The sequence below is a fragment of the Octopus sinensis genome, linkage group LG3 (assembly GCF_006345805.1).
Source record: "Octopus sinensis linkage group LG3, ASM634580v1, whole genome shotgun sequence".
NCBI classification, from domain to species: domain Eukaryota; kingdom Metazoa; phylum Mollusca; class Cephalopoda; order Octopoda; family Octopodidae; genus Octopus; species Octopus sinensis.
The window spans coordinates 133,460,106-133,467,754 of NC_042999.1; positions in this window are offsets into that span (position 1 = coordinate 133,460,106).

Genomic DNA, 7,649 nt, shown 5'->3' on the forward strand with positions numbered 1-7,649 from the left:
CTGGCAGAACTTGAGCTCAGATTGTAAAGATGGACGAAATACCGCTAAGCATTTCGCCCGGCATGCTAATGATTCTGCCAGCCCGCCGCCTATTTTGGCTTCAAATTTTGGCACAAGTTCAAGGGAAAGGCTAGGTCAATTAAACTGACCCAAGTGATGAACTGATACTAATTTTACCAACCCCGAAACGATGAAAGGCAAAGTCGACCTCGGCGAAATTTGAACTCAGAATGTGAAGACGGACTAAAGGCCGCTAAACATTTCGTCCGGTGTGCTATTCTTCTTCGGAACAGGAAAGATTTTCAGATGGGAACTTGAAAAAAATTATTGAAAGGTTGTGCATATCTAAATTTAAATGTAAGTAACCTGTTACCCACATAAATTCTACCAGGAATAACACCAAACTTGAGTCAAATCGAAAAATATTATTAATAACAATAATAATCCCTTCTACTGGAAACACCAGGCCTCAAATTTATGGCAAGGGATTAAGACGATTACATCGACCCCAGTGCGTAATAGGTACTAATTTTATTGATCCCAAATAGATGAAAGGCAAAGTCGACTTCGGCGGAATTTGAACTCAGAACGTAGCGAAGGGCGAAATATCGCTAAGCATTTCGTCCAGCGTGCTAACGATTCTACCAGCTCGTTGCCTTAATAATAATAATAATAATAATAATGATAATAATAATAATAATAATAATAATAATATAATAATAATAATAATAATAATAATAATGATAGGATTTGACCAAGTAAACTGATTTTATTGTTCCAAATAATGAGAAAGTCAATACGAGCGGTATAGAGAAAGGAGTGAAATACCAGGACCTCTCCATTGAGTTACAGAGGGTACGGAATGTGCGGATAAAATGTGTCCCGGTAGTTATAGGTGCATTAAGAACAATCCCTAAAGATCTGAAGAGACGGATAGAGGAAATATGCATAAAACTTGGTTTACTGCAACTCCAGAAAACAGTGTTATTTGGGGCGGCTAGGATACTTAGGAGGGTTCTTGGCATCTAAAGTTACTTGTTGTAGCTCTATGTTAGGAATTGTTCTTTTCTTACAGTCTAATCTGTTGTGCGTAAACGAATTACTCTTTACTCTCTTTTACTCTTTTACTTGTTTCAGTCATTTGACTGCGGCCATGCTGGAGCACCGCCTTTAGTCGAGCAAATCGACCCCCAGGACTTATTATTTGTAAGCCTAGTACTTATACTATCGTTCTCTTTTGCCGAACCGCTAAGTTACGGGGACGCAAACACACCAGCATCGGTCGTCAAGCGATGTTGGGGGGGGGGGGTGACAAATACAGACACACAAACACACACACACACACATATATATACATATATACAAGGGGCTTCTTTGGCCGGCCCGAGGCTATAGTACAAGACACTTGCCTAAGGTGCCACGCAGTGGGACTGAACACACACACACACATATATATACATATATACAAGGGGCTTCTTTGGCCGGCCCGAGGCTATAGTACAAGACACTTGCCTAAGGTGCCACGCAGTGGGACTGAACACGGAACCATGTGGTTGGTAAGCAAGCTACTTACCACACAGCCAAAAATAATAATCCTTTGTACTGTAAGTACAAGGCTTGAGGTTCAGGTTTGGGTGGAAGTCGATTACTACTTGACTGGTACTTATTTTATCGACCCCGAGAGAATGAAAGGCAGAGTCAACTTCGGTAGCATTTGAACTCAGAACGTAAAAACGGACGAAATGCTGTTAAGCAATAAGCTCTAATTAATACCGTCGTTCGACATACGTGAAATACTAGAAATAGCAGCCAAATCGATCTCAAATTATACTTCATCTTCTTAGAAAATATAACACTATGGATATTGAGAAAAGGGTGCCTAAGGGAAAAAAACTGGAGGGTCATGTGTTGAATGTCTTTATATTCTTAATTAGAAGTCTGTATTGGCAGCGCCTACATGGGGATAAACGAAACTTCTTTACTACTGCTACTACTACTATTGCCATAACTACTGCTACTACTGCCACCAACACCGCCATTACTGCTGCTGCTTCTGCTGCTACTGCTACCACTTAAAATAGCACTCATGTTTTTGTTGAGATATCAAATTTAACAACTTTAGACAGGTTACCTCGGCCTTTTCAGTCGGAAGTGAAGCGAGAGGAAGTAAGAGAGGAAAATAAACAAAAGAATAAGAGAGGGCGGACCTATGAAAAAAAAGAAGAAAGAAAGAAAGAATGTAAAAATGGTTGAAAGTTAAGAAGAACAGGGTCATCGTAGTTCATATTGTCCCTTATTTTATCACCAAATATCACATTACATATTAATTACCACAGTCGTCCATAACACACATCATACGTAAACCTATTTTCTTTGATAAAATATAATAGGAGTCCCGTTGACTTGGTGGTAAGTATTTCTGACACATGCACAGAAAAAACAAGCAAGTTATCATGGAATGAAAACAAAACGGCTGTATAAAGGTAAAGTAGGTTTGATTTTAGTAAGATGGTTTTATTCCGTTTCGCAGATTATTATTTCTGGTTTCTCCAACTTTAATACTTTATATTACCTAGGTTTCGTTTGTGGCTTATGCTTCTCTTGTGGCGACCGTACTTAAAAACAATTTTGCTAAATTTATACTTTCAACATTTATGAAGTCTGTTCGGGATGTTGAGCCAATGAAAGAGCTTCTATCTAGTACTGCCATTTGCTAAAAATAGTAGTCAAATCTCAAGCGAACCACAGCCTATTGTTTTAAAAAATTATGTTTGGACGTTGTAATCTGTGGCATATTATTACTAAAAGAATCTTGAATAATTTTTTTCATAAGTTTAATCAACCTGCACCAACATGAGATAACAGCACCACCAACAACAACAACAATGATATTTGTACCGAAGGGTACTGATTGTGACCATACATACAAGAAAGCTTCCTAAATTTTAGATTTCTTCTTCAGAGCTAAAAGCTATACTAATTTTCTTCGGTTAACAAAGCTTTTCAATGATTGGGATAGAGCAGTTGCTTTATGCATGGAAATTATACAGACAGCGTCCAAACAAAAGCCATATAGTTAATTTACGAAACCACTAATCCTCGCTCCTACCCGCATCTCTGAACGAACAAGCAGTTCTGACTGTCGCCCCACGTCTCTTTTCCTCACTATGTGTCTGCCTTTCACCATGTGCCTAACTTCTACAGCCTGCGTACTAAGTATGCTTTTCATTGGTTTTTTAACTTGTTTCATCTTTAAAGCTCTGGTCATGCTGGTGCAAGCCAGTATATTCTGCTAAGAATTCAAAACTCAGGCTTAGAAGCTGAGACTAAATGTATTTTGATATCATAAAAGATTGCTATTTACAGGTAAATAAAATTTTAAGGGCAGTTTCCTTACAATGGTTGTTAAGTACTCAGAAATATTACTTCATGTTAAGTAACGATCTCTGACCATAACAAAAAATATGTACACTAAGGGAAACCAATAAAGTAGTTAGATAAATGTATTAAAAACTCTGGACGAGACTTCAAACTTGATCTATACAACAGATGGCATAAATATACAGCAGAAACAGAATCTGAAAATGACAGACAAATAATTCTTCCAAATCCGCCTGTACACATTCATACAGAAATGAGATCGATCATCTAGATATTTTTATGTAGAACTATGTAGAAGAAACGTACTTGGTATAAAAACATTAACTCTAGAGAGCAAAAAGATCTGGCTGAGAGAAATTAGGTATACCTACCCAGAAATATAAATGAAGCGCTGGACTGAAGAACTCACTAATAATTAAACATTACAAAATCAAAAAGTTGTTGCACTCAGAATGTAAAGAAGCACAGAATTATATAACAGAAATAGACACTCCACCCATAAATTCCTCACGAACTACAATCACGACTAATGCATTAAGTTGTGGATGCCTTAACAATGTTTTATCTCTGTGTGACCATATATATCGATATATTTTAGCCAACGCTGTGTAATAGAATGGATTAGCCGGATTAATTTCAATACTGATTTAGGCACCAGCTACTGTAAACTCTTCTTCAACTGTCCTCAGATGTATTGCTAATAAATCCCAAATGTATTTTTCGAACATTGTTCCTTGGAGCCATTTCGCTAATGGGATGAGTAGCAAAGAAGTGACCAGTTCCTTGTAGTCATGGTCGGATTCGTAATAAGGTATACCAATCATTCATAGTGAGTCTAAACGGCCTTACAGTGTCTAGGAGCGATGAACATCTCCGGGAAAACTCTGGGATTCAATGAAAATCAACTGCCTGGTCTTTTCCAGAAAAATATCGGGGTGTGAACACCCTGTAACTATTTTTTTTTTTGTCAGTGTGTTATTTCCTACGTGTTTCTATCTAGAAATCAAAGGTAATGACTACTTTCCCCTTCAAACTTTGCTTCTGTGACCTGGACATCAATATTTTGAAACTGACCCGTTTTCCATTACGTTTCAGACAAGATTCAGCACTGAGTTGCTGAAGCAGAAATATCGTTATAGCAAATGTTCAGCTCAATACCACACATTTATTTGTCAGTTGCTTGACCTTAACCACTTGAGCATGTCCCATAATGGCTGACAATATGAGCGTCTCTATCATGAGCCGGAGTAGTTGGGGAGCATCATAGCCGTGTTTTGAGAAGGAATCTTTAGGGTTTGAATAAATGTAACTAAAGCAAAGATTATAGGAAATATTACCCATTTTTCATACTTTCTAAGGAAATGACAGTCGCTACCCTAGGACAAAAATCGTGTTGCACAGCGTAATTTTCAGAAATCTTTGGCTTGGTAGTGCTGCCAGGGGCTTTACTGGTTCCATGTAAATTTTACAGATATGGTAGTGTTGTCAACCGCGCCTGCCAGAAATTCGCGCAAGGTGACGAAACATTCATTCACGCGCTTTTACATTGTTCCAGCAACGTCAAATTGTGGAGTCATGTCGAAACAGCTGCAATCAGGTGTAGGATGCATTCGGCTCTCACCGACTCCACCTGGAAGGACGCCCCACTGTCTTTCTTTGGTCGGGAAGGGCAAGCTGCTTTCTTCTGCCGGGTGTCCATTTAGAAATAGGTAGTGTGGTGGAAGCGACTAAAAGGAATGAATATAGACACATTCGACAATACCCACGTGGCTTTTTTTTCAAGTTCCATCTGGAGAAGCAAGTGGATACAGAGTGGGAGATGCTGACCTGAATATATTTGGAAAAAGTAGATAAATATAGTGAGAATGGTGCAAGTGAATGAACTCACTCTAAGCATGAACCCTTAGGGTGAAATGTAAGCAGAAGCTCTTGGCATAGATTTCCTGGAAATAAGGGTGATCAAAGCAGTGTGTGTGTGAGTATTTACCACCACCACCGCTTGACAACCGGTGGAGTTTCTTGGGTGCTCCTGGGTAGTGTTCGATCCGCCTCTGTCGGGGAATTCTAATTTTATGATTTTCTTGTTATTATTTATAGTGTTTACTACATGTATTTATGTATTAAATCACCAACGGTCTTTTGTCTTTGTATTCCAAACCGCTTCTCTTATTTTTTTGCAACCTTTTTGGACAATAAAGAAAATATTACTATTCTTCTTCTTCTTCTTCTTCTTATTATTATTATTATTATTATTATTATTATTATTATTTGTTTTTTTTTAAGGCGGCGAGCTGGTAGAAACTTTAGCACGCCGGGCGAAATGCTTAGTGGTATTTCGTCTGCGGTTACGCTCTGAGTTCAAATTCCGCCGAGGTCGACTTTGCCTTTCATCCTTTCGATGTCGATTAAATAAGTACCAGTTACGCACTGGGATCGATATAATCGACTTACTCCCTTTGTCTGTCCTTATTTGTCCTCTCTGTGTTTAGCCCCTTGTGGGTAGTAAGGAAATAGGTATTTCACACTGTCACTACGTTCTGAGTTCAAATTCCGCCGAGGTCCACTTTGCCTTTCATCCTTTCAGAGTCGATAAATTAAAAACCAGTCAAGTACTGGGGTCGATGTGATCGACTATCACGCCCCCCTACAAAAATACTAGAAAGGATTATTCTTATTAATTCTTTTGTGGTTGGTAGTCGATTAAATATACTCCCCAGTACTTGACTACTGTTACTCATTCTCCCCCTCTCTCTCTCGTTCTCTCTCTCTCTCTCTCTCTCTCTCTCTCACACACACACATACACACACACACGTATGTATGTATTTCTGTGTATACGTAGCTATTTATTTGTGTGGAGGTGTTTGGGCGTGTATGTCTGTTTTTATAAATGCATGCACCCATGCATATAGGGAGAATGTTTATCTTTTTATGAATATTCAATTTGTTTTGCATTCTCTCATTTAAAAAGAATAAGAAATAGGCTTAACACAGAAGAGCATAAATACAAGCAGATAGAATTCGGTTACGTTTGTCAATACATGAGTGAATATACCATAATGAATTTAGATATTTGTACCCCACTTGTGTACAGGAGGTAATTACACGCTCGAATCGAAACTCAGCTACTTCTCGTTCATAGATTTCATTGGCCCAAAAGCAATGAAATGAATATTCAGCCGAATTTGAATGTAAGGAGACGTTGACTAAATTTTAAAAAAGCTCAACCGATTTCGCAAACTATTGTATTTAAGAATGAACACATTATGACAATTTTAAGGTAAGCGGGAAAATGTGTTGTTATGAACTTTATAAATTATTTCAGATTATTCGCGGCATGTGCAAAATGAATTTGTTTTAATGAAATATACGCAAATAAAAATGGGGGGGGTCGTATGGGTCGCAAGGAGAACTGAAATCGGGGTGAATGGCGTTTGCCTAATTGACTTATAAACATAGGATGAAATATATTCGCATATATACATATATATATATATATATATATATATATATATATATATATATATATGTATATGTATGTATTATGTATGTATATATATATATATACATACAAATAAAATGGGACAAAAACGAAAAACATCCAGACAGTTAGGTGATACGAAAAGGGACAACAAAACATCCAGATAGACGATACAAAGAAAACAAAGACGAGTCATTCGGAGTTTTCTTTCCTCAGTCGAGTTCCAAATTATGTTTGCAATTTCGGCTGGTTATACTCGAGATTGCTCAAATCTGGCCAGCCCCAAGGAAAAACTAAGCTAAGAGCATTAGATTCCTTGGAAGAAAGCAGCGAATGTATACGGAAACAAGAACGGAAAAAAAAGGAGAATGTTACACAAATACAAATAGCAGGACATAACAACAGATGTCTTTCGACTAAGGACGAATTAAATTAAACTGGCTTATGTGGAAATAAAGCTTTACGGCAGGGATACAAGATTTCGCAGGCACAGGGAGGAATACCGATATTGCATGGACGACGACCGAACCAAGAAAGATCAGGCTTGGCCGAACACCGGCCACATGGGGAGAGAAGAGAGAGGTAGAGGCAGAGGGACAGAAGAATCAAGGAGGGATGAGAAAATGACAGGGACACAGTGAAGTGAAAAGAGGAGGGAAAGTGGGCAACAAGAGAAGGCAGGCAAATGCGAGAGAGGGGGAACGAAAGAACGAAGGGTGGAATGAACAGATAAGCGTGAAAGGGCTGATAGAGTGAATAGAGTCGTAGAAGATTTAGATAAATATATAC